We start from the raw sequence: 27,067 nt of genomic DNA on the forward strand, positions 1-27,067 counted from the left end.
GACATGAGGGGGTCCTGTCCCGACAAGCTAGCTTGGCGTGCTAGCCGTCGGCGGAGGCTCTTAATGGTGAAGCGGGCACAATGCCCGCACGAGCCGGGGTTATCGATAGCCTCCTGGGCGTGTTCCAGCCCGAGGCAGGACGAGCATACCTGGTGTGAGTCTGTGCCTGAGATCTTAAACCCGGAGCCGCATAGCCGAGCCTCCGAGTCCCTGACTCCTCTGGTGTGAGGGAGAGAAGGGTCCATCTTTGTTCGCCGGGGTGTCGGCGTGGAGTGGACACGCTAGTAACAGGTACGTTACCGAGAAAAAAATCCAACCTTGTCGTTAATCCGAAAGGAAAAAGCGACAGCGTAGATTTTATTCTTAAAAGAATATTAACTGGTGTGTTAATACCTTTTGGTTTTTATCTCCGTCTCCTCTGGTGTGAGAGAGAAAAGAGAACGTCCTCGCTACCGTGGTGTCGGTGTGGAGGAGAAGAAAAGCTAGCAACAGGTATGTTACTAGCTTGAAGAAAAAAATCAAACCTTACCGTAATTTCGAAAGAAAGAAACGGCGAGGCAGATTACAATATTAACTGGTGTGTTAATATTGTTCAGTCTTCTTGCAAAGCAAAAAAGTAACTGGCAAGCGCCCGTCGACCAAATGTTAGCTTTGGGTTCAGTCTGTGGACCGTTAAGCTAGCCCGGCTACTGATAATTTGAGATGTGCTCTGAAGCGAGAAGAGGTGTTTGAATGACGCTGCGTCGTAGCGCAAGCTACTTATAGGGTGGGTGGATTCCCTGACGTAGACGTCAAGATCACCAGCCAATCAGGATTGGTGTAATGAGATTGATGCTTCTGTTTGCATACGCGTTGAGGCGCATCCCATAGTGAGACATCGAACGGAGTGTTATGAATGAGAACTATCCACACTGAAAAAACTGAAACGTTGACTTTAATAAATGTATCATGTCAACACATTTCAGATAACGGTATTTCACTCAGGAGAGACGTGATGTATGGAATACATGTTTATTATCGGGTCACATTATATAAATGAACATAATGATGACAGTTTGTAGCAAGTGAATGAAATGGTGTTTTGGCGATGAGGCCCAGGTTTGGTAGGATGTCATTCGGGAAGGAAAGAACCGTTTCCGATGAACCCCCCCGGGTCTAGACACTGGTGGTGGTGATAAGTGGTTTAGGTCCGGTTGGAAGGGAGAAGGTTGAGCTTGGCCCTGAGTTGGAAGCAGGAGGCGAAGGGGTGGAGGAGGGTTGCGCGTTGACACCTGGAAGACAGCTGATGGAAAAGGGGAGAGCATATATAGAGGGATTACCAGGTGCGATGATTAGGCTTGTGAATGGAGGGACGTGATAGGTTTGCTGAGGAGTGGCGCTCCCTATCATTTAGTGAAGGGAGCGAGTATTGCCATGACGTGCAATACGAAGTGATAGGTCTTCCTGTCTGAACTTGCGCTGAGCTTCATTAGGTTAGTTAAAAGCAATAATATTAAGTTGAACATAGCTAACCTAATACAGTTTTGTGAAATCTGTTGACATAATACGTTTAATTAAAGACAGCGTTTCAGTTTTTCAGTGCAGTAAAACGCATGTTGTCACTGAAAAAACAAACAGTTAATACAGTTAAAGTATGTGTGACATAACAGATACTCAAAGTATATCAACATTACACTACAGAACAGCACCTATGCACTGAGTTACTTTCCACTACTGGTGTTTTAAGTGAAGCTCAGGTGCCTCACCGGAATTCAGACCTAAACAGCATCTGCTTCGGGGAGTGACGGTAGCCGGTCGTTTCTTTCTGCTGGCTCTGTTTTACTGGTGTGAATAAAAACAAAGGCGCAGAGCAGTCAGCTGCATTCTGCCACATATTGTCATGTTGCCAGAGGAGCGGTAAGACTGATTTCACAGGTGTTTCCGAAGGAATGAAAGCACAAAATAAAAGCACAGAGAGAGGCTATGCCTGGAACAATAGCCAATGCTGTCGGGATTTGTTGACTCGTGCATGTTTGGCTTACCTTGCTGACAGTGGATTGTGAAATAAAAAGACCCACTTAGACAGGAAAGAGGTTTGATAGCATGTGTGTCAGTGGCAGTGTGCAAACTGGGCATTTGTAGCAGCATGTCAGTGTGGTAATTGGTTTGGTTGCTTATCTTCCGTCCTGCTGGTTAGATTATCTTCAGTATAAAGACCAAGATATGGCTCAGCTTTGGGTCACCCAGCTCCTCTGAGGATTAGAGTCCTGAGCATACTGTGAATGTAGAGTGCTCTTTTCTCTGTTCCGATATCCTTCATAAGGACAAAGGCCCATAAATCTCACTAAACTGCATCATGTATCAGTTGGCCAGTAAGTGTGAATGAGAAGCTGGTATTTCTTGGTTGAATTATATATCAGATACACACTGTACTATTTTCAATCATTGAAGATGCTTCTTTTTTTTTCATCACGTCACATTCGAAAGTTAGCACAAATAAAGCAGTTCTAGCAAAACTGGAGAGTATTGAAAGCTTTCTCAATGGTAAAAGAACATGTTTCGCTCTTCTCTGGGCTGACCTCCAAACAAATTTGATTGACAAATGGTTTAGCCAATAATCTGCCACATTTTTTTCAAGAGCCTGCTTTTTCATATTTTGTGAAACAAGATGGCTTGTTTCACAAAACATCTGCTGCATCAGGTTTTGGTTTTCAACCGTTCCCCTACATTAAATGTTTCTTTTTACTTTAAAATGTAAATTTGTCTTGGTAGCTAAATAATCTAAGTTATGAATGGGAATCCTTCGACAGTCCACTGAGGTTTTGTGATTTATTTATTTGTTGCATTATCTGTGTTTTTGTCTGTTGTTTTTAGCTTTAATTTTCCAGGAAAGTAAAGTGAACACACTCTTAAACACAGTTTTCTTTCAAGCAATAACCTGCTTCGTATTTAAACAGTGTCCACACATTCTAAAAGGGTTTGGAATGGATATACGATACATAGATATTTGACTGCCTGGTGTTAGTATGTTAATGATTCTGAAGAAAAGTACAGTATGGGAGAGCGGGGTCAAAAATAGAAATAGAGGTAACGATTCAAGACACAGGAAGAGGAAATACACAGTTGAGAGGGAATCTGGCAAAGGAAAAGGGACGGAAAGGGGACAACAAATATTCCTTTAAAGACAACACAGTGGGACAGTGTCACGACCGATTTATATCCCGTCTCCCTGAGGTCAGGATTACCGCACACTGCAACACGCATCGAGGCACAGATTGCAACACAAAGCTGCCTCTCATTTTCTGAATGGGTTGCAGGTTAATGTATTACACTTTATTGACACACCAACTAGAGAAAAAATAGGTTTCTGAGGTTTTGTGACATTTCTTTATTTTCAAACTAAAAAAGAGTCCCAACTAAAATCACAATAAACCATCTTTGAAGTGTTTTTCAACAGTTTTTAGAAACATATAAGGTCCTGATATCAAATACTATTTTCTTAAATAAAACCTGCATTTCAGCATAATTGTTTAAACAGACCCAAAAGGCAGCAAAGGACATTCATACCTGGTAGGAAAGAGAACTAAAGATAGACCTGATACAAAATGTGAATGACCCAATTGGGTAGATAAATTGGTTAGTGTGCGAAAAAAGAGGAGAGCTAAGCCATGGAGGAAAAGTGTTGTGATATGTCCTTGTTAGTCACTTTATTTCTGGAGAATTGTGGTAAATGAATGTCCTCCCCTGGAAGTAAAAACAGGCTGTCAAAAGTTCTAAGTATTAGTTCATAGTGATGCTAGTAGAGCACTATTAAACGTAAGCTTCATGGAATTCCAATTTTGGTTTTGACAGTGTAATGTTCAAGAAAGATTGAACAACGATTTAACTGCACGATGGATTCTGGTGGAAAAGCGCAACAAGAGATTAAAAGATGCGAGTTGGAAGGGAGATGCTGACAAGCGAAGAAATGCAGAAGAGTAAGAAGGAGAGATACGTGAAGAAGTAGGCTAAAGGAGAGAGAGGGGGAGGATGGATGAATGGTTGCGGAGAGAAAAAAGAGATTAAAATGTGTGAAGGAGGAAAAGCAGAGGTGGGCAGGCGGAGGAGGATAAAGTGGAGAGCGGCATATGACGTCCTGGATTATCTCCAAAGACTCCCAGCGCGATCCAGCTGCTACTGAAGGCCACTCTGGAAAAGCCTGTTAGCATTGGCAACAATAAAGGGAGGAAAGTAGTGAGCCTAGAAATGGGTGGGGAGAAATATGGAGATGAAGGAGATAATATTTCAAAAATATGTAAAGCGAAAGCAATCTGAAAAAAGAAAGGATAAACTAGAATACAGTTGAAAGGTTGATCCTGACAAAATGCAACTGAGGGGGAAAATAAACAAAGACATTACCTCCGAATTCTCAATGCTGCTCCTGTGACAAACAGAACATACTACATCATTTAAATCAATCAACACAAAGGGTCAGCTGGGAAAAGCTCAATTTTCAAGCATAATAATTTGTGCAGACCTCATTAAATAAGAAGTTCCCCTGATGCGTTTCGTGTAAAATATTTACACGTAATAATTGTCAGAATCCCCAGTGTCTCGATAGAGTTGTATAAAGCCCCATTTTCACAGTGTACAGTTTCAAATCAGGCAACTTTACATTTGCATTTAAGTTTGCACATTGAATAGAACTGTACAGAAGTCTCTAGAGAAAAAAAGGTGCCCATTAGAAAATCAAAATCAAAACGGCTTTTACTTTGGATAAGCATATCAGGGGTGTCTTATCTAGATCAAAATATGGCAAGACATCTGTGCCGGAGTTTTGACTTCACAGCTTGCACATTCTCAAGGGATTTCAATCTAGAAAGATCTCCCCAGGTAATAATGATTCCTGTGGGACTTCAGGCACAGGTTGGGGACGTTCCAGTTTGGGCCTCCGTTATTTGCTTGGATTAAAGATACTTTTTTTGTATATATTGTTTTCCTACCTCTCAAATGTGGGTCTGTTTAGTTAATGTCAGTGACAATGTTTGTGACCCTGAAAAGGTTGTAACATTTACTCATATCCAAAATACATTGAATACTTAATAATACATTATTAAGATAAAGTCAACCAGCCGAGCTCACTGATGCACAAGATACCATTTTGTGTGTATGTAACACACCAGGCTTTCAGCTATAAATCCATCTCGAGATATTTTAAGATTTCAAGCTACTTACATTTCCCCATTTTTCAAATGATTTTACTCATGTTTCATTTAAGCAATCACTCCAGTACAGGCGTACCGCAGTACTGTCGTACCAATAATGACGTTCAAGAACGGCCTTAAGTGTATGATTGGGATTCTGTGACACAAACTATCATTGTAATCAACAATATCGTAAAATAATTTCATAATGTGGGCTAATTTGCTCCCAAACCTACGCTTTCTGCTTGAGTTAATCTCCGTCAGAAAGTAGTTCCTAGAAAGTAGTTCCCATGGTGACTTTTTTCCAACGCATTCAACTCGTCAGTTGAAACAGCCGCAAATCTTTCGTTGGTTTTGTGGTCTGTGTCCATGTCCAACCATTCATCAATACTGAGGCCCCCCAACAAATCAAAATGAACTTTAAAATCTGACATTTTGTAGCTACCGATTTCCAACGAGAGACAATGTATAACAGTGTAACGGCTGTGTGTCGCTAAACGTCGCTATGGAAACCACACGATGTAGGCTCATGGAAGTAGTTTCGGTAGGCTAGTGGCGTGTGTAGGCCACTGGATACTTTGTGATTAGGCACGTTCTATTGGATCGTTGTTTGATCGTGGAATCAAACACGCCTATTGACCAATCAGAGAGCTTGCTCAAACCTATGTGTTATAGAATACATATTCAAGGTATTTTTTACAGTTCCTAAAATATCAGACACCAGGTGCTCATGGACACTGACCCTCTCTAAATCCACAGTCTGTTCAGAGAATGCCAGTGTCAATGTCCCACGGTGCTGAGAAGGTTAAAGTAATTTGGAAACTTTAACGATGCCTTTTTGCATATAAGAAATACCTATAACTCTATGAATAAGAAGTTCTTGCTCTACCATGCTGGTAGAGCAAGAACTGCTCATCTCTAGTCTGACTACAGAATCAACAAAGTAGTAAAAGAGAAGCCTGTTGGCGTTTTAAACATTCTCTGTCACTTCCCACGGAATAATGGTAGCAGGAAACATCCTCCCATGAGGCTCTATGATAATAGGCCCATATGTACCGGCCACAGTGATGGTAATTAATTGCTACTGAAAACTTGTGAGGTCGCTCTGCGGCGTACAGTGACCTCCAGACACGGGTAAAATGACACAGCGGGGTTTTTACAGAGTGGAGAGCCGCGTCGAGGGACGACTGTGAGAGGGGGGCAGATTAGTTAGCAATTTGACCTTCCCCATAAGGCACCAGCTCATCGCCTACTTCCTTTTGTCACTAGATTAGAGAGTTTAAATGGGAGGCCTGCGGTGTACTAACTGAACAGCACTGTAGGCTCTATCACCATATTTTTTGTGGTCCTGTTGCTATGTGGAAAACGTGAGGCAAAGGACAGAAAGAAACTGAGAGATACAAATGAGCAGTCATGACTGTACAGTACGTGTGCTTAATTTATTTCCAAAGTTATGATACACCCATGTGGATATATTGTATATTTGATACAAATGTTGTGGTTTGGAGCTTTGTAGTTTTAGGTGTGCATCAGTTTATTTCATCAGGGTTTTTCATCTCATGAAAAACAAAATCTCTACTACAGGCCATCAACATTACTTCACACATAATGCTGAACAGGACATTTTAATCCTTCCTTTTCTGTGAGATCTTTTCTTGAAAAAAACAAGAAGTGCTGCTGCCACTTAATTGGCAATCCAGTGCACTAAAATATGTCAGATTGTCTTAGTGTTTTATGGATTTCTATTAATTGTGAATGCATATGCTGAAAAACGTCAGATAATGGCGGCATATCTAGTTACTTATTGATAGAGTAATGCAAGAAAACATCAAAACCTTCTTTTGGGAAACGTCTACTGATGATTTGTTTGAATCTATAGCCATCCAGCGTAAAGACATGATTTAATATGTACAGTTTTGCATTGTGTTTTTTCTTGGCAATAGTGAGTGGATTTGATTGTTTTCCTTTCTTTTGTTTTCAGTGCTTGACGAAGACTCAAGGCTGTTGCATTGTCTACGTGACAGAATGCCAGATTTCTCAGCTGATGTAAAGGATACGTTGCTCAGTCTGTGCTCAGGCCAATAGAAGAAAAATAATCCACATTGAGAATTTGGCTGCTGCTCAGCTTTGATACACTTTAAAATGTGACTATGCACTTTCAACCGATCCAAACATTCTTGCTAAACTAAATCATGTTTTAAAAATGTGATTATGAGATAGCAGTAAACAATCTTTAAACTGTCCATTTATAGTCCACTAGCAATCTTAGTAGGCAATTCATGCTCGCTTGCGTTAGAATGTTTGCTCCATCTATCTATCTTTGTTTCAAGCTAGGATGTTACCAGTGTTCACATAAGGAACTAAATGCCAACCAAATTAGTGTCAAAGAGGACTTATTTAAGTCTGAAAAAAGCTTTGTTCCAATCCAGTTGAATCAATAAGATAAAAGAAAAAAAGGGTTATTAGCAAATGTAGTTACCTTTTAGTTTATCAACAGTTTTCTGTCAATGCATTTCTAGGCAAAGCCACATGATATTTTCAACCTTCTGTGACTTTTTTATTGCCAAATATCCAGTTAATTAGTCAAAGGAACATTCATATTAGGTAAGATATTTCCATCAGCAGTTGATTTATTACCCCGGCGGTTCCTGGTGTATTCATCAATTTGCCCAATGCTTTTACTCATACACACAGGACTGTGCTCCCCTATCAGTAATAACAACATCCTCCAGACTTGCCTTCGGCAGCTGCAGACTGAGGGAAGAAAGAAGCAGTACTTGAATAATTGAACAAATCAAGATCCCAGGCTATATATTTATATGGTATTGGTAATGAGGCCGCTAGAGATAGTACCTCAAGTTGCAGAGAGGAATAACATCTTTATAAGCTCTGCAGCTTTTCTATACTGCACTGAACCTGTGCTCAGGTGATGACTTCACTGACTGGACTATGCTCTCTTCCTTTCAACCCCCTGGACCTGCTGACTGATCACTAATGTTATTGTTTGTAATATCTCCAGATTCTCAAGAGAAGCGCCTCCTAGAGTTCATCTTACTGTGTGTTGGTCTGTGGGTATCTTTTTCAGTGGTGTAATACATACAGTATAGCAGCCAACGGTGGTTTATTAGATTATATGTGTGTGTTAGCAGTTGTTTAATCCTTTCTATCTATTGCAATTTGACATATTGAGCCCCTTCAGTCCCATGTGACTCTGCAAAGGCACCAAATAAACCCGGAGAACACAGTTGATTTAGAATTGGCGACCAATTTGGGGCATCTTTCAGGCTTTTTTTATATAGTTATATCCCTATAAGGATTACAAAATCCAATTGAAATGACCAAACCTGTCCACCTGCTTCAGCACACACACTTTGTCAATCATGTGAACCTCCCATTTCTAAAGTGTGTCCTCAAACATTTAGTTTTTCTCACTCCATCCATTATGTTATAATGTGAGAGTTGAAGGAGTCTTACAGAGATCAAGGTCTCTTTTTTTCAATTATTTCCTGTCTTTTCTGTCTCCAACATTATTTCCATCTTCTGTCATTCCTTGTGTGATGTATTAAAGCTCTTCCTGTTGCTGTGATCTCAAACTCATATGCAGAGTAAAACAACTGCTGCGAGCCTTCAAGTTTAGCCTTTACCTCATTCTCCTCTACAGGAAACACAGCCACCAAGTTTGGGACAAAATGACTGATTATAGGTATACATTCACAACACATTCTCTCTCTGACACACACTCCTCTAGCTACAGTTGAGTAGTTGGACGTGACATGACTTCTCTCTGGGGTTCATTGCTTCGCCTGGCTGACCATAAAAGACCTGTTTCATTTTCGCTGCAAATTTCATCCCTGATCATTTTCTGCTGACGGGCAGGGGCTCACTTATCAGATCCCAGCTCTCCCTAACCCAGCCCTCATCCATCAATCCCTGTTACATTATTTAAACTGTGGTTTTAATGTAAAATAACAGCCAGCGTCTTGGCTCTGCTAAGGGAGAACTGAGTGTAATCTCTGTTGAGTATTAGTTCTCCTAACTAGTTTTAAAACCAAAATATATCCTGAAGATTTAATTCCTCCCACACATGTTTAGAACATTAATGGCACAGATTGATGTTGGGTGACATCAGTTGATACCCACTACTACTATTCTTATCTGTCAATCATTGTTCTTGGCAAAAGTCAAAAACATGTTTAGTGCGATTTCCAATTAGATCCATACGTCTTAATGTGACCCTGTTAAAATGCACATGGTTAAGTTCTGGGTCCACTGCTTTTCATGTTTAGTTTACTATGCTGACACTATAGGTTAAAAAGCATGAGCTATTGCTCTGCGGATGACAAACAACTCTTTATAGCTTTTTATACTGGTGATATCACAAATATGAAAAATGCATTTCTAACATCAATGTATGGATGGTCCTAGTGTATCCGTCCAGCTCAACAAGTTGGTGTTGTAGTACATTAACCAATATCTTGCTCCCCTGGACCTGGATCTTGTTTAGAAATGATAATCAGCTTTGATCTAACTTTCCATCCCAATAAAACAGCAGCCCTTTATATAAAGAACAGATCAGGCCGATTCCTTTTTCAAACTTTTAAGATTTCCATTTTCTATTATATTAACATTTCACTTTCAATATGAGAGAATTGTTGTATTCACACTGGGCACATCAATGCACAGACCTATTCACTCTCCGCTTTTGTGCAAGATGCTCTCTAACATTCAATACAACTCACAGCTCAGCCGCTTCACTGCCAGTGCTGACACGTCGATCAATCTGCATATGCCAAACATTGCGTTGCATGGAAGTGTCTGACAATCAGTCGCAACAATCCCGACAACACTAATCAAACAGCAGATACAAGGCTTACGAACACAGCAAAGCTATTCGCTTATCAGCAGCCGGCAGCACAGTTCTGTACTCTCTACGTTAAGTTCATACCAATAGATGGACATTTCAATGGCACTTCAGTTCACTCCAGTAAGTTCAGCTTTATTCAGTTTGACTCCCTCCAGCTCAATGCAATTTAACAAATTGAATGCAATTCTCAGCTTATATGAAATGAGTCGCGAAATGTGGGATTGTGGCCAGCCCAGCAGTTTGTGTTTGGTAAGAGCAATCTGATCTCAGATCTCACCTCAGAGCAGAAGTGTTTAATCCGCACTGTAGTCCCTTTAAATAATATACTGTATGGGCATAAAGCTAATATGAAACAAGTGTATAAGATGTCTGACAATCTCCAATAAGTGTCCACATTTGCCTTTGTAAATGAATGTAATTGTGTCACTTTAAAGGGGACCTATCATGCAATGAATATGTGTCCTCGGTGTGTCAGGGAACTCACCAGGTGTCAGAAAACACAACCCTCTCTCTTTTCCTCCATACCCAAATCTCTAAAAACGGGGCTGCAACGGAGCTGATTATTATTTGAAGTTTTCTGACGTCAGAAAAGGGGTGCTCCGCCTATATGGGCAACTCTCCACCTATCAGGGGAATGAGAGACCGCTTGAAAGCGCTGGAGACGCTGTAGTACATATGCCAGGCCTGTAAGTGGCGCTGTAGTCTGCCACAAAAGCAGAATCAGCCCTTGCAAAAACAGGGCTGGAATAGATCAAATAGAGCGAAATCAGGCATGGCTAAAATGCATGATCTGTTTGGTAGTTTGAAAAAAAAACTTCACAGACATGTTTTATATAGATATGGTCCTACAATATATGTTTCAAATATAGCATGATTTTTAGATTAATCCCAAATAAAGACCCCTTTTCACTGACTTCCTTTTTCCTCAATTTGACAAACAAGACCGATTTAAGCAAAAATGCAAATAAATTTNCCTCACTACCCTGGCTTCCAATTCGGTTCCCAATTGATTTTAAAATCCTTTTATTTGTTTTTAAAGCACTAAATGGGCTGGCTCCTGCCTATATAGCTGAACTCCTCCAGCGCTACACCCCAGCCAGAGCTTTAAGGTCGGCTGACCAGCTGCTGCTGATAGTGCCCAAGACCAGGCTCAAAATCCGAGGTCACCGAGCCTTCGCAGCAGCTGGCCCTAGGCTCTGGAACACTCTGCCCCTCTATGTGAGGTCGGCTGAGATCCTAGGGTTTTTTTAATCTACTCTTAAGACACACTTCTTCTCCCTGGCCTTCTAGTCAGAGCGGAGCACGACTCCTGACTATTCCCTGTGTTTTTTATATATCTGTTGTAATTTATTGTCTTTTATTGTGATTGTAATAATGTGTTTTTATTACATGTACAGCACTTTGGCTCGACCAAAAATCGCTTTTAAATGTGCTTTATAAATAAAACTTGATTTGATTTGATTGTTACGAGGGGAACAAAAATAATCTGCGGCATACCAATAAAGAATGTACTAATTGGGTATTAAACATTTTCCAAATCAGGAGAACTCAAATGTGCTTAGAGAGAGAGAGGCTTTGAAGAGATGAATTTGAATAAATCAGAAACATTTGTGTGTTGCAGGAGAGATATTTTGAGATTACCTCATGAGTTGGTTGTACTTGGCCAGCCTCTCAGATCTGCAAGGGGCACCGGTCTTAATCTGCATGACAAAAAAAGGCAAATATAATAAGGCTGTATCAATTGCATCCAAACTGAAGTATGTGTAGTCTAATGAAGAGAAGGAAACATTTCATAAATAATGTTTTTTTTATTGAAAAGTGATTAATTAGATGCAAGGACATTGAACAATAAAAGGATATTGAAGCACATTCCTTATTTCTGATTCGTTATATTATTCTAAATATGTGAAAAATCATTAAACTTCAAAGATAAAAGTATGCCATTTATCTAATGCTCCATGCTGTCAGAGTTCTTTAGGTAAGTGTTTTATGAGTAAGACTTTAGTTAGTCATTTGAAGACGTGTATTGAGGAATCAGTTAGTTTTTGAAGTGAGATGAAATGTCACGCCAAGTTGCGTGCTCGTAAATAAAGTTGCTTGTTAGCAATTAAAAACCTGTACTCTAAAAGAAAATATGAACCTGCGAAATGTAGGCGTATTATTTGTGTGAGTGTGTGTTTGTGCGTGTGTGTGAGTATTTACCTGTCCAGTGCAGAGTCCCACCACGAGGTCAGCGATGAACGTGTCCTCTGTCTCTCCTGAACGATGGCTGACCATCACACCCCAGCCATTAGCCTGAGCCAGTTTACACCTGAGAGACACACAGAAGGATACTTTACTCAATAACTGTCATTAAGTAAAATTTTAAAGCACTTACATTCTCTATGTTCTTTTGTATTTCAACTTAGAGACCTCCCTAAGACATTTTGTACAGGGGCGGGACATCTCTAAGTGGTTGACCAATCAAAAAAAAGAGCCAGCCAGCTAACCAATCAGAGCAGACTGGGCTCTAGTTTCAAACAGAAGGTGAAAATAGGTGCTGCAGAATAGTCAGGCTTTTTAAACATTAAAGCAAATAACCTAAATAATGCATACTGTCTATGTCCTCTAAGCGTCCAAAGTATTGTTTTCTTTCATACTTAATTCAGTAGCCATCATGTGAATGGGTGTATGAAACCACCATTGTGGGAGTTTCTACTTCTGTTCATCAATCTTAGGGTTAATATATTAGATTGTGATTTATTAGTGGCGACAGCTCGTCTGACACTTTAACCTGCTAGCATGAAAATTAGGACTCTGGGTGTCTCGGGTCAGATTTGAGGTTCTAATAAATGAACAAGCCGTCGCTCTTGTTCCTACTTATCCTGCTGAGATATTAGAGGAATATATCATATTAACCACATTATGTGACGGATACGATACATCACCTTTCCTGTCATCAGCACCATTTCATTTCACCGTGCTCCTCTCTTCCTCCTCCTCCTTCTCCTTCTCCTCCTCCTCCTTCTCCTCCCCTCCTGAAGTAATCCAGCTACACTGTCATGACTGATAGCTTCATAACCCTGAGTGACGTTTTGTTAAGTCAGAAATTGATGACACACACACATTCACAAGAGGGCAGTCAATGTTATAGCTGCATCAAAACATTTGATTGACAGCCTGTTGTCATTTCCTGTCCTACGTTTATCTCCCACAAAGGCCGGTGTGATGCTCCTCCTCTCAAGGCACAAGGTCAACATGGCTGACAGGTAACGAGTGATGTGACAAACACATGTGTTTGCGTGCCTGTGCGTGTGTGTGTGCGTGTGTGTGTGTGTGTGTGTGTGTGTGTGTGTGTGTGTGTGTGTGTGTGTGTGTGTGTGTGTGTGCAAAAAGCAACAACTTTCTACAGTGCCTCTAATTGAGTTTGGAAAAGGGAATCTGTGTAAATTAAATGAGAAAAATATGAGAAGCCTTTATTAGTTATGTATGTAATGTTTAAAAGTCAACACTATTACATTTTTTGAATATCTGTTTGCAGGTTTAGCTGAGTCTGCTACTCTATATATCCTCCATCTACATCCATTTATAAGCATCTTCACATCCTTTATAGAAATGTTTGAAGGATTTCAGTGAACCACCCTATTTTTGGAGTGTGCTAAAAAAGGGTGGATTCAGGTAGAATCTGTAATGGATATTATTGTATCCTGTGTCTCTACACTGCAAACATGATCAACAAGTCAGTGGAAGTAATTTCCTGTAGAGCTGAGAGCAAAAAAGTAATTTGGTGAATGTGTTGACTCTAGCTAACCTTGTCTACTGAGAGTGTGATGATCACTGCTATTTAAAGTCCTTTCTATTTGTGAACACCTACTGGGATGGCAAAGAAGTGCAATGGTTTGCATTGTTGCCTGACAGCTAAAGAGCATGTAGTCATGCAATTATAAAAATGAAGGGATTTTGGACACTTATTCAAAAAGCCCCATGGAAAGGCTGTTCTGTTACAAAGGCAGCTTTGGTGCGGTTTCCGGTCCAGGGACAGAATTATGCCCCAACTGTGTAAGGCAGAGATGTCTCAACATTTATTTATTGATATGTCTGAGCTCCTACGGTTATGCACAATGTAACAGTGCCTAAGAGCATTGAACTCATTGTTAAGCAGATTACAAATTGAGTGTTTCTTCTATGCTCTCATGCATATTGGCTGATATAGTCTGAATCTGTATATGTCGTGCACCTGGCAGCAGAGGTTGCTCAACATTTACATCATTAATTTCCCTTTAAATCTCTTTGACCTTCGCTTTGCAGGATTGATAGACAAAGTCCCAACTCTGCTTTGCACATTTATTGTGTAACTGTAAAACCTCAGGTTCAAGCCCAGCTTTTTAAACATGTCAGTCCTCATCTCCCTCTTAACCTTTCTATTAAACCCACCCTCAATGTGTGCTGTAGCATACACAAAATAATTGTATCTTGGAGAATTTAGAACAATAAATGTTCCTCGTGCTGTTTAACAACAGCTTACTGTCGGCTCTATTCTGGCCGTGTACAGCTGTGTTTTGGAACAGTGTGTTTTGTAACGACGTAAGAGATTGAAACCTAGCCTAGGGCAACATTCACAGAGAGAGAGGCTATGCATTCGAGGAAGCTAACGGCAGATTTGTCATGCTCCTGTTTGTTCTTGTCCTTGTCTTTGTAGCATTCAGTGTGTAATTCTGTTCCATTTCCCTTTAAAAAAACAGAGAAATGTTCCTTCCAGTGCTTTCCCCCTGCGTCCTCTCAAAACTCTCTCCTCCTTTGAGTTTGTCTTGACAGCATGAGGTCCAGTGGACTTCTGTGACTGAGCCATGAATTGAGGATGGGCTATATGAAAGGACAACCAATTACTCTAATTTCATGCTTTGTCTCCCATGTCCTTCCGTTCTTTTGAAGATGTAGACAAAATGTGACAATTGTCAGTGTCAATCTGCTTCATCTGAAGACTCTATTGAGTCACAGTTACATTCAAGCAAGTCCTTTCGGTATCCTTTTGGTGCAGATGGTGTTTTGTTTATTTTGAGAGGGGCTTTTAGATTGAAAAGTTCCTCATCTCTTTGTAAGTGCTCTCATTCTTGGTTGCCCTTGGCGGAGCGCACTTGATATGCGTTGCGCTGCAGATCCATAAAGGCTACCTCTTCTGCTGTTGCTCCTAAGATAAGCTTTGCTAAAGGATTGAAGCCCTTATTTACCCCTTCAAGATGAATGGGAAAGGCATAGGGAGGATTTATCACAGTCACATGCAGATCTCATAGCCGCCATAGTATATTTGCAGTTAGCATGCTAAAGCATTTCATGTATGACATTGCCAAAAGTAGCCTGAATCTCTAGATGTGTGTCTTAAGATATTAGAAAAGTGATTGTCTCAGAGCTGCTATCAGTTTTCCTGTGATGGAACAATGATCATGCGAGAGCTGGGAGAAAAATGACTGTAGGGAATTTGTGATGGTTAGGAGATTAACCACCTGACCAGCTTTTCTCACTGCATGGCAAACTCAACAAATCGTACTGCACAAATACAGCCAGTTTTACAGTGCACTGTTTATTTACTTTGCTTTTAGCCTGAGGAAGAAATATCCATTGAACAAATATAAAGGACTAAGTTAATTCTCTTTTATTAAAGCTCCGTTTCTCCATATTGTTATGTTAGTATGAAAGTGGTTTCTCACAGCAACAAACCCACAGAGAAGTATCATTAGGTCTTTGAGCCTTGTAGTCTTTTTAAAGTAAATCTTTGGGTTATACAAACAACTTGCTGTGAAACATAATTATAGGACATTTCAGGACAGAGTAAGGTAAATATTTTTGAGCTCTTGTACAATGGGTGACTCAGTGACCAGCATGATCGATTTGCGTTGATTTAAAGGTACCGTTCAGCTCAACTGACAAATCCCCTTCGATGACCAGACAATGAGATAAGGGAATTAGTCACAATCTCTTAATGTCCCAATCTGAGGTAGTAAGCTCTGTTCGGCCTCTTATGGAAACCAGCTTATTGAATTCTTAATGCCAGGTTGTCATCTTGTTCCCTGAAGTGGCCAGCAGTTATTTCTTATGCCAAAAATGCCGCTTGCTTACAGATCAATATGGCATTTCCTACCTAATATGTTCAGTGAGGAAGAAGTTGTGTGAAAGTAGTTTTCTTTTTTTGTTTAGCTGAATATTTTATGTCACCAGTTTTCACTGTTTCACAGACTTTTATTTCATAACCATTATCTCAGCCTCAGTGTTTCTCAGAGGACCCAGAATGCAATCTGTCATCCGACAGTGACAGTCACACCCAACAAAGACGGCCTCTTCGTTTCTGACTCACTGAACCCATGGCAGCGGTGCCAAGCGACGCTAAACGTTGCAGCGTTTTTTGTGCTTTTTCTCGTCCTATTCTCCTCCAGCGGAGTGTTCGCTCATCAGAGCATGCCTGTCTGCCGCCTGCCAAAGTCATCATCTACATCACCGCGCTCCAATGGAAACACAATCACTACTTTCTATGGAAAACCAAACGTCAGGGTATAATAGGAGCAATATGTTTAGCTTCTGTCTCCATTCAAACAATGTTAGTGAAATGGCCAGAGAAGGCGGGTGTATGAGGGAGAAATAAATTAGTAAATTAAACAGAACAAGATCGACTGATGGTGGAAACGACATGGCTGGAAATTAAGCAGCTGTTCCTCCCTGGGGTTAAGATCTGCTTTAGAATACAAACATAGAATTTAACCTTTATGATGAGTTAAATCATTACTTTAATACATTTTCTGGCATTTTCAAAGTTGTAAAATCCTGTTGTGCTGGCAAATACGTTTTTATATTAAAACTTTCATTTAGAAAGTCTTACACAAAACCATCACATAGACGTTTTTACAAAATACAAAGTATTATTCTTTACAGATTATTCAACCAGTTTTCACCTTCACATGGAGTTTGCTTAGATCCAACAGACTTTAGAAAAACTACAGCTACTTTAAGTTAAAGCAGCCTCAATCTTTACAAACAGATATTTGCATATGAATGGAGAGCAAAGGGACAATATTTTGCTTAAGGAAGCATCCTATAGTCCCAGGCCTAGGATCAATACAAATAAACAGTCCTTTTGTGGGAAAAAAATGATGATTTAGGTTTCCATTAGTTCAAAAATAGTTATAACCGTCCTCTTTAAGCTGGAATTCAATTATTGCGTCTCAAATTGCTAACTGCCCTGTGGTGTAAATCACACATGTTATCACATATATGATATATTAATATATTCACCCTTTGTGGGGAGTGCAAAAAACTGTGCAGTTGTTTTTAATATCACACCAGATTAATTTCCATTATGGTGATTCATTACTATTTAAAATGTAAATTAAGAGAGGGTTAATCAATACCTAGCCACATAACAAGATATACATGTTTTGTTTAATTTAAATAATAAAAGTAGGAAACTAATTAGTTAAATGTCCACATTCATTAAAATAATACAATTATAATATTTATTGTATTTATTTAACATTGTCTCACTTACTTATGTCTTCATGTTTGGCCTTTTTTTCTGTTTTAGAACAAGGTGTGTTTTAGTCTGTATATGTAAAGTAGAAAGCGAACATGCAGTCCACGTAACATTATGTCTCAATCCGTACACTTAAAACAAATTGAGGTTATGAGTTAGCACAAGAAAAATGACTTTGAGAATCACCTGATACCTGATGTCAAAAACTTCTTGCGTCTTCTTTTGTATTATCCAAAAAGTGAACTTTATGTTTCAGACTCTGTAATCCTGTCACTTTTAATGGAGTCATGGTAGCCATTAGGATACCCTGTATAGATTTGCTGTCAATCATGCTGGCAGCATCTGCTCACTCAGAAGCAAAGTTGCCACCGTCCTTGTTAGCATCACTGTCGCCTTTAGCTCAAATCCTAATAACCCGGAAGCAGGCGCTGGACTGTACCTCACACTCACTCTCACATTTAATGAGAATCTCTACCAGATTACTACCACCGTGACACCAATTACCTCCTACCTCCTCCATAGCTTCAGTTGTGTTCAGCAGAAAATGCTTCCCTTATGAGCTAACCACATGGCAGGAGCCTGGCAGATGGCACAGTGGTCATTATCCTACTGGTCTTGTCTCTATATGCACCTTTTCTCTCTTAACTCCACTCTCACCTCTTGACTCCCAACACTTCCCTCAACTATCCAACTTTGAGGCCATGGAGAGCTGAGAGCTGTCTTTATAGTGAGTTCATGAGGTGAACTTGACTGTTCACTCTTTGATTGTACGGTAGCTTGCATATAGTGGGATCAAATCATAGTTTACTAGCAATAGAACTGATTTGAAGGATGCTTTCAAAACCACTTTAGACCCGTTTGAAAAAAAAACAATCTTACATCTGTTTCAGACAATGAAACCATCTCACTCAATCCAACGTTTTTGAAAGACTTGTGTGCATAGTTGTTTTCTTTCTCTGTGACACATTTCAAAGATGCTACATCTCTGATTATGCAGCAGTAAAGTGTCCCTGTGCTCACTGTAGCTTAGCTGCTAATAGGAAGTTAATGAGAAACCACTCCATATTTAAGTTCAATTTAGTGCAGCCGAGTCCACAATTGGTTGCAATCCTACAGTGTTTCTGCAAATATAACAACTACACTTAAAAAAAGCAGTTTTGTCAGGCATATTTTAACATTAGAGTTGACTCCATTCAGACTTTATTCCTTCAAAAACCCTGTTCATTTCTTGTTAGAGCGTTTGAGTATTGGTCTGCTCCCTACGACGTTCATAGCATAGTCCTTATGATGATTACTTACTGAGCATATCTGCTTATATTGCACATAAGCCGGAAGGCCATTGTTACTTATTAAAAATGCATGGGGAGAAACTTTACTGATGCAATACTGTAAATTAAACACAGTGGGTTGGTTTGTTGCGCACAGCAGCGTTTTGCGAGAATGGATAATGGTTTCTGTCGAGCTGTGATACAACAAAAATCCCCTCTAAGCCATACAAATGACTTTGACTGTAACTTTTTTATGACAAAAACAAATCACAGTGTCGGAGAAAATTGAAGGCGAATCACAGGGTAGGAATACAACTCGAGTCAACGTGCTTTGCATCAGCTGATGGTGACTGACAGTGTCATTGATTGTTAGCGATTTCAGATCACTCTCAGGGATTTCAGTGAGTCCCCTTCCTCTGATGGAAAAAGACATGCCTTCTGGCAAAGAGGAAGGCAAGAAAGAAGACGAGACGTAGAACACAAATTCTAGAAAAAGGCAGTGTATGACCTCTGGTTCCAGTAAATATTGTAACAACAGCAAAACAACAGATTCAATTCTACTGCTTAAAGTAAGAGAGTAAACTATCTTAGAAATCACTATTCAGTGCTTTAGAGAAAGACATTATAATATGTTAGAACAACAAAATCAAACGTTCTATACTTTTTCTTTCTCACGGCTTCAGTTTATATGTGATGGTTTGCCAATCAGGATTTTGTTTTTCTAAAGTGGCTTTCAAAATGGCTAATTAAGGGGGAAATTGAGTTAAAGGAGCTCAGGAAAAAAGGAAATAGCTGAATTAACCAACTCTTTAGTTCTGAAGTTTCAGAGCTGTGTCAGCAGCACTGAGCAAGTTGTGAAAATAAAGAAGTTACAGAAAATAAGCACTCGTCCTTTAATAATTAGTTCAAACATTGATTTGAATGTCAAAAGGTCTTGCATATAACACAGTGTTACTTTATGTAAACACTTGTGCTTTTATATATTTTAACCTCTGACGAGTATCCCCCCGAAGTTTCTGTGTCTTTATTGTCTCCCCTCATTCTCTTCCGTCCTGAGATTAGTGTAACAAGGTTAAAGCCTATTGACCAGATATCAGTACAACTCACATAATAATTGCCTCACTTTGAACACTCAAATCATTTTATAGCTATAGTTGGGTGTATTATTGCAACTCTTTTATCATCTTTCATTGGTACAAATAAATTGGATTATGAGGAAATGATTACAATCCAAAATGGAAATATAGATTTTCTTTGGTAAAAACAACCTCTGGCATTGTGCTCATATACGATTAAACTGTAAAAAAAAGGCCCCATAAGAGATGTTTTGTCAATTTCCAAATAACTTTTCCATCTGATAATGATAATCACCTCGTATTCAGCCTTGCTCTGTTGTTTTGTTTTGGCCTGTGTTGCTTTAATATTTGACAGCATCATTCCGATATTGTTATGAGGAGGAAAACAATAAGGCCTTTTTGATGAACTTGAGTTAATTGTTTAATCAAGAGAACATCCAAACTGCCTGATGTAAGCAGAACAGGACTCACACCTAGAGAAGAAAGAATAGAGAAAAAGTAAACAAGTGAAATTGTATTAAATAACTATATTTATTCATGATGACATCCATGAAACAATCCATATTCAACCAAAGGTGTCTGCATCTGGACTGGCTGTGCGGACAGTCTGGGCCTGTAATTGGCTGTTTTCATGCACAGAGTGAAGCAGGCTGGGCATGATCCAGACACTCTGCCTGTAAGGGGCAGGTTGGGGATTTTCTGCCTTTTCTCACACAAGAACACAATAAAAACAACAGCATCCATTATATATCACTGCGGGGATGACGTACAGAGACATACCTGGAGGGACTCTCTGACAGATGAAGAGCTGAAGCTGACAGAGAGACAAATGATGGGCAAACAATATAGAGAATGGCAGGTAATGTTCCCTGTGTGTTCTTTCGTCCATAGAGAGAGTGATGAATGTACACAGAGGCGCACAAAAAAACAGGCAAGAGTAGATAGATGGTTTATTTGTTATTCAACCCTTTCCCAGACGCAGAGATTATCTATTTGGATGAATTAAACATCCGAAAGGCGGAGCATCAGAAGCATAAGGGTTCTGGGTAAGTGACCTCAGATTGAACTCCACTCAAAGATGCAGGAGTTGGTGGAAAACTGTAGCTGCAAACCTGACTTTAATGGGGAGAAGTCTGTTAGTAAACAAGCCTGTATAACATTGTGTTAACAAACGTCATGTATATTTTTATTTATTTAGTTCCTGAGGTTTTGGCAACTATATGTTTGGAGACTCAAAAGTGGCACATTTCTAGTGAAATAAGGAGGAGTATTCTTATCATTTTCCAGTTCCCATTAGCTCCTGCAACATCAGTTGCTTATATTCCTGGGGTCAACACAAAGCTTACCTTTGATGAGTTTTCTAGCATCTTCAGGTAGATTCCGGAAAAACAAGTCAAAACAGTAAAGTTTTGAAATCCTTTTGTGCTGGAAAGTACGTTTGTTAAAGTAACACTTTCATTTAGAAAGGCTTACCCAAAACCATCACATAGACATTCAGTATTGACTCAATGCCAAAGTATTGTTCAACCAGTTTTCACATACACATGGAGTTTGCTTATATTTAACCGACTTGAGAAAAATTACGGATACTTTAAAGGTCACCTATTATGACAAATAATTTGTTTCATGTCTTTTATACATATACATTTGTGTCCCCTCTGTGTAAAGATATTCTGAAAGTTTCACGAAAATGATTGTCTCTCTTTTTGTCCTGACCCATTTACATAAAAACCTGTCTGAAAATGAGCTGATCAGATTTTGGCCTCTTTATGATGTCATAACGATGTTGTGTCTTGTGTAACCATTAGCCAATAACCAGAGATGGGGTCGTTACTAAAAAAAAGTAATATATTACATATTACATATTACTTTTTTAAAAAAGTAATGTATTACACTACTTCGTTACTGTCTACATAAAGTAACTCGTTACTTTACTCGTTACTTTACTCGCAGGGCCGGCCCGCCCATCCCTACAGGCAGATCACGCAGACTGCGGCGCACCTACAGTGTAAGCGCGCCACAGTTTTGCCTCTGCGAGACTCCACTTGCACCCCCAATTACTATTGCATTAAGGAAGACATAACACAAGTCTTTCTTTTGATATGCTCTTTAATAAAATAGGCTACCAGCCTACCACAACAAGCTAACAGTCTGTGAAACGTAAAGACACTAATTAATGAAACCAGTTCAATTCACATTATTCTTATCATTCTTTATGAGCGCAGTAACGGTAAGGTATCTAATTACTTATTTATTTAGTTTTCCATAACTTAGTAACAGAGATGGTTAAAACTAAAGTGGTAGAGACATGGCAGAATTCCTACAATGAAGCGGGACATTGAACTGTTCATCCGTGAGAGGGCAATCAAGAAAAGAGAGCGAGCGGCCCCGTTGAGGAAGTTTACAGATGAGAAGACTCAGCCATGTTTATGCAGCACTGCACGTGGAGATGTGGACGCGCAAATTGCGCAGATTACGTAGGCCTACATGTATACAAACCTGCGGCGGTAACCCCTCTTGTCTGTCAGTGAGTGTGATTATTTTATAAAAGTAACGAAGTAACGCGTGCCGGGGCAATGTTAGTAACTGTAGTGTGATTACTGAATTATAAAAGTAACACGTTACACTACTCCGTCACCGACAAAAGTAATATTATTACAGTAACGCGTTACTTTGTTATTTTGTAACGCGTTACACCCAACTCTGCCAATAACCAACCAAGATAACACCTGCCCACCTTATCACCTGAATCTCCTCCTAGAGCACCATTGTGTTCTTTTTAACAAAATACCTCTCAGAGGGGCATGGGGAGTGGCTCCTTATTTTCATCAATAAGAACAGACAGAGAATCAGCACTTTTGAAACAGGGCTGAAACAGAGGGGATTATGGGATGCTACAATGCATGATCTGTTTGGTATTTCGAGCTAAATACTTCAGAGACATGTTTTGTATATATCTGAGACCTAGAATATAATGATGAAAATGTGTATAATAGGGGACCTTTAAGTTAAAGCAGCCTTAATCTTCATAAACATGCATTTGCATATGAATGGAGACTTTTAAAGCATTACATACACTGACAACATCCAGTAATAACAGCATACATACAAACATTGCCTGACTCCTGTTAGTCCAGCCCAAAATCTCAAAGCAATCACAATGTTGGTTAACCATGAACGACTGAAGTGTATCTATGCGATCCCCATGCTTTTAAAGGAGCATCAAATACCTAATCATGCGGCGCTATATTGTACAGGGCTAAAGTTTTATGATTTTTTTAATACATTTTTTTGTAGCCCACAATCACACAACCATACATTTTTACAACAAAATTAAATAATAATAATAATAATGTATATGTTTGTCTGGTCCAGACTGCCTGTTAGCCATGCAGAATATTATTTTATTTTAAGGATGAACAATTGCACAACTGTGTGTACTACAATTCAACCTGAAATTAGTCTGTGTTTTAAAAAAAAATTAGATTCCAACTCCACCCACTGACATTTAACTCAAACAATGAGTCTTTTTAGAGCATCTGCCTCCACATCAGCTTTGCTCAGCTGCCATGTCTTCACTATCTCATCCATCTTCTGTTAAACTCTTTGAAATCTGTCTGTGTATGTGATCTTCTGCCTCGCTTCCCCTGAATATTGCCCTCACTATATCTTCATTATGAGACCGAGCCTCCCTGTGTTCCTCCTTTATTTACTACAGGCCTATTAGGGATTTCCCCTTTATTTATTGATTAATACATCATCAAGTGGAGCTCCAGCCGCAGCCGGGAACAATGGAGAATTTCCCCTGGTGTCTGCAGCCTTCATCCCGACTGCCCACTTAAGATTCAGACTCGCCTTGCCTGTTAGACAATGAGTGTTATTATTCTTTTATTTATTGATATATTTGTTCTAGCCACCAATGCTAGTGAGAAAGTGGCAGCATCTTCATCGTGGCTTATGTAGGAGTAAAAGAGAACAAACAAATACTCACAATTGTTGTAATAACCAGGCTTCAAAAGGGTTTTTTGGGCGTGGACATGATGTAGCTTAACCTGTTTTATTGGCAAATAAAAGGATTTGAACCTCTTTTAGCAATAAAGCACCTTGCTTTTTTCTTATCAGAGGCAGGCGCTGTGAAACTGCTGGATGTTACATCAAAGCGTGAAGTACTCCCCTAACCTACAAAATCAGCCTCACCACAAACAAGCAGGCAGAGAGAAAGGGATCAGTGTTGGAGGGAGGAAGAGAGGAGGCAAGAGGGGAGAGGAGAGGAAAGAAAGTGGAGCTTTGTAGGAGAAGCTTTGTAGGGCTTTTTCCTCCCTCGCTGTCAGGCCACAGAACATTAAAGTGGAGGAGAGGAATTTGCATTCTTTAAATCGCTTCTTTCTCTCTTTCCCCCGATCACATGCTGACCACCGTGCACGTGCACTCACACATGCATGCTCTTACATAATTTACTGAACTTTCCTGCCGAGATGTTTCCATTCCCCACATTTTGCTAAAGCAAACAGTTAACATGATAAATACTCAACTTTACAGTGTTTGAGGGTCAACTAAAAAACAAGAAAAGCCTTTTTGACAGCCCGTGAGGTAGAATCTGCACCTCTCTTAAATATCCTACACTGAAGACTTGAGTTGGAATTAAATCCAAGAAATGCAACTTTGAGACTTCAATAACTTGAGACTTCAATAATGGGCTTCACATGAAACTTGAAAGCAAGCTAAGAAGGGATATACTTCCCACAGTCTGCAGTGAGTCAGTGGAAATGTAGGGTACAAGAAGAGGTATAATGGTCCTGAAGGTACATCATATTCAGTGGGAGAACACAAGTCTGCTTGGCTGGCAGCAACTAAAAGAAAACATTCTCATACATTGGAGCAACAAAACACAGCTGGTTGTTTTTCAGTGCCTTCCAAAGCTGTCAACACACACACACACACACACACACACACACACACACACACACACACACACACACACACACACACACACACACACACACACACACACACACACACACACACACACACACACACACACACACACACACACACACGCACGCACATACACACACACACACACACACACACACACACACACACACACACACACACACACACGCACACACACCTCATGTGCAAACAACATCCTCAAAATGTCAAACATCTTTGCAAAAGGACAAAACAAATCTGAGCAATTTCCTCAACTGATTACACAGTAATCAATCGATATTTTTAAATCAAATACAAATATATTATTACATAAACAGCAAAATGTCCTGTTACACTCAAAATTATATTGACTCAATAAATTATTATTATGCAAAAAAGGAATCAACAAACATTCCTTTTTGTTTTTTATTTACTGTACAGTAGATGTGGAATGGCAGAAACGCAACTCAAGCCACACAACAAGAACACTTACATACACCAAAAACCAAATCCTCCTCATTCCTCCCAGCCATCAGATATATAAGAAAAAATAACAGGATTAAATCAAATGTAAACGTACTGTATATAAATATATAGCAAACTTTTTTACTCTTAATATTAGGATTTTCACATTATTCCACACAGCTATGAACACATAATGTCCACTAGACTTTGTTTCCAACTTATTGTGATATACTGTACTGTATGTCACAAAATCCACAAGGAAAAAATAACCCAAAATCCACACACCCCTTTTACCCAACACACAGCAGGGGCAGGGCTCAAAGTGTTCGAGAAGGAGGGGTCGTCATGACAACAAAACACTCTCAGACAAGTCCCGCCTCTCTAAACTTCAAACCAGAAGCCCACATGTGTCTCTGCTTCTAAATCTGTCAGGAAGGCAGGGCTGCAACTCAGAGACTCAGAGGGCTGGAGCAACAAGACAGAGCCTTCAGGGGAAAAAAATAAGCAAAGAGCCGGGTCACAGGAGTCCACCACGCGTCCAGGAAACAGCTCACAGCTCAGGGACGGGGCCAGAAGGGGCGGGGAGGAGTGTGTTCTTGGAAAAGCTGACAAGAGAGCAAGGCAGCGGGGAGGGGAAAGAAAGAGAGAGGTGGCTGCCTAACTTTGACTTTGGTCAGTGAAGGCCTCATGCAGCTTCTTAACAGCAACTAAATCCCAGTTGTATCTACCTGACTCACCTCGACCCGGAGCAGGAGTCACCGGGAGCCCAGTGTGAGGGAGTAAAGAGAGGAATAAAGAGAGAAACATAAGGGAAAGTAAATATGGTAAGTTTGGTTTCAATGCCTTGTTTGGACTGCTCATTAAGTGTGGCTGTGGTGGGCGGGGAAGTGGGCTGAGCTCTGAGTGCTGCTACTTATTCCTTCAAACAGTGGACCAAATTAAGGCTTTTGGTTCTTAGCTTGCAGTTTGCTTGTTTCTTTTGGCAGAAATGTGTTTTAATTGTTTCCACTTGGTGCTCATTTGGAAAAAAGGACAACATTGAATACTTAACAAAAGCAGAGCCAATGAGAGTGAAGCATTTCAATAAAAATACTTGTTTTGAACTGAGAAGTTGCAAAGAAACAAAGCTCAGGAACTTTTTTGTTTTTCTTTTAAATTGTAAGAAAATAGTTGACCAAGAATGCTTGCTTTAAATCCCCCCCTTTTCCTTCAATCTGTGTGTGGAGAATTGTGGGTGGACTGTCCGCCCAACTACCCCATATCAGTCCCGGCAACACATTTGGTTTCAATTACTTTGTTCCTCTGGGGAACACGCTGCTATAAATAAGTAACAAGAAGCTGCATGTGGACAGACTGCAGCCTACTGTCAGGGTTGGGGGAGGAGGGGCGCCTCAACACTGACTCTGGGTCAGCTCTGGGTGGGAGGGATGAGTGGCGCGCTCATTTGTGGAGATGGTGTGTGTGTGTGTGTGTGTGTGTGTGTGTGTGTGTGTGTGTGTGTGTGTGTGTGTGTGTGTGTGTGTGTGTGTGTGTGTGTGTGTGGAGGAAAAGGTCTTGTTTGGCACAAGTCTATGTGTGTATAAATAACTATGTATTTGTTTTGAGTCTATTGAGACAAATTCAATTAAATCTCAGTATGTATCTTTTAAAAAATCAGGATTTGAAATCCAACCCTTGGATCCAATTCCTTCATGAAAATGTCTATCTTTGTTCGAAAATGTTACGTCTTTAAGTTCTTGGTAATGTTGATAGTTACAACTTTTTTCTCAAATCGTGGACAATGACCCAATCTTTTGGATTTA

At 39.9% G+C, this 27,067-nt stretch overlaps 1 long non-coding RNA gene across 1 annotated transcript in view; it reads right to left on the reverse strand.

Annotated features, from left to right (window-relative positions):
- The window catches only part of LOC104942363 (uncharacterized), a 6,916-nt gene extending 2,105 nt beyond the window's left edge, over positions 1-4,811 (reverse strand). The window contains exon 1 of the long non-coding RNA XR_798005.1: positions 4,801-4,811. This is a non-coding gene — a long non-coding RNA (uncharacterized lncRNA). The remainder of the gene's footprint in view (positions 1-4,800) is intronic.
- Positions 4,812-27,067: the final 22,256 nt, after the last annotated feature.

This window comes from Notothenia coriiceps, unplaced genomic scaffold (genome assembly GCF_000735185.1).
Source record: "Notothenia coriiceps isolate Sejong01 unplaced genomic scaffold, NC01 NC01_scaffold00004486, whole genome shotgun sequence".
NCBI lineage: Eukaryota > Metazoa > Chordata > Actinopteri > Perciformes > Nototheniidae > Notothenia > Notothenia coriiceps.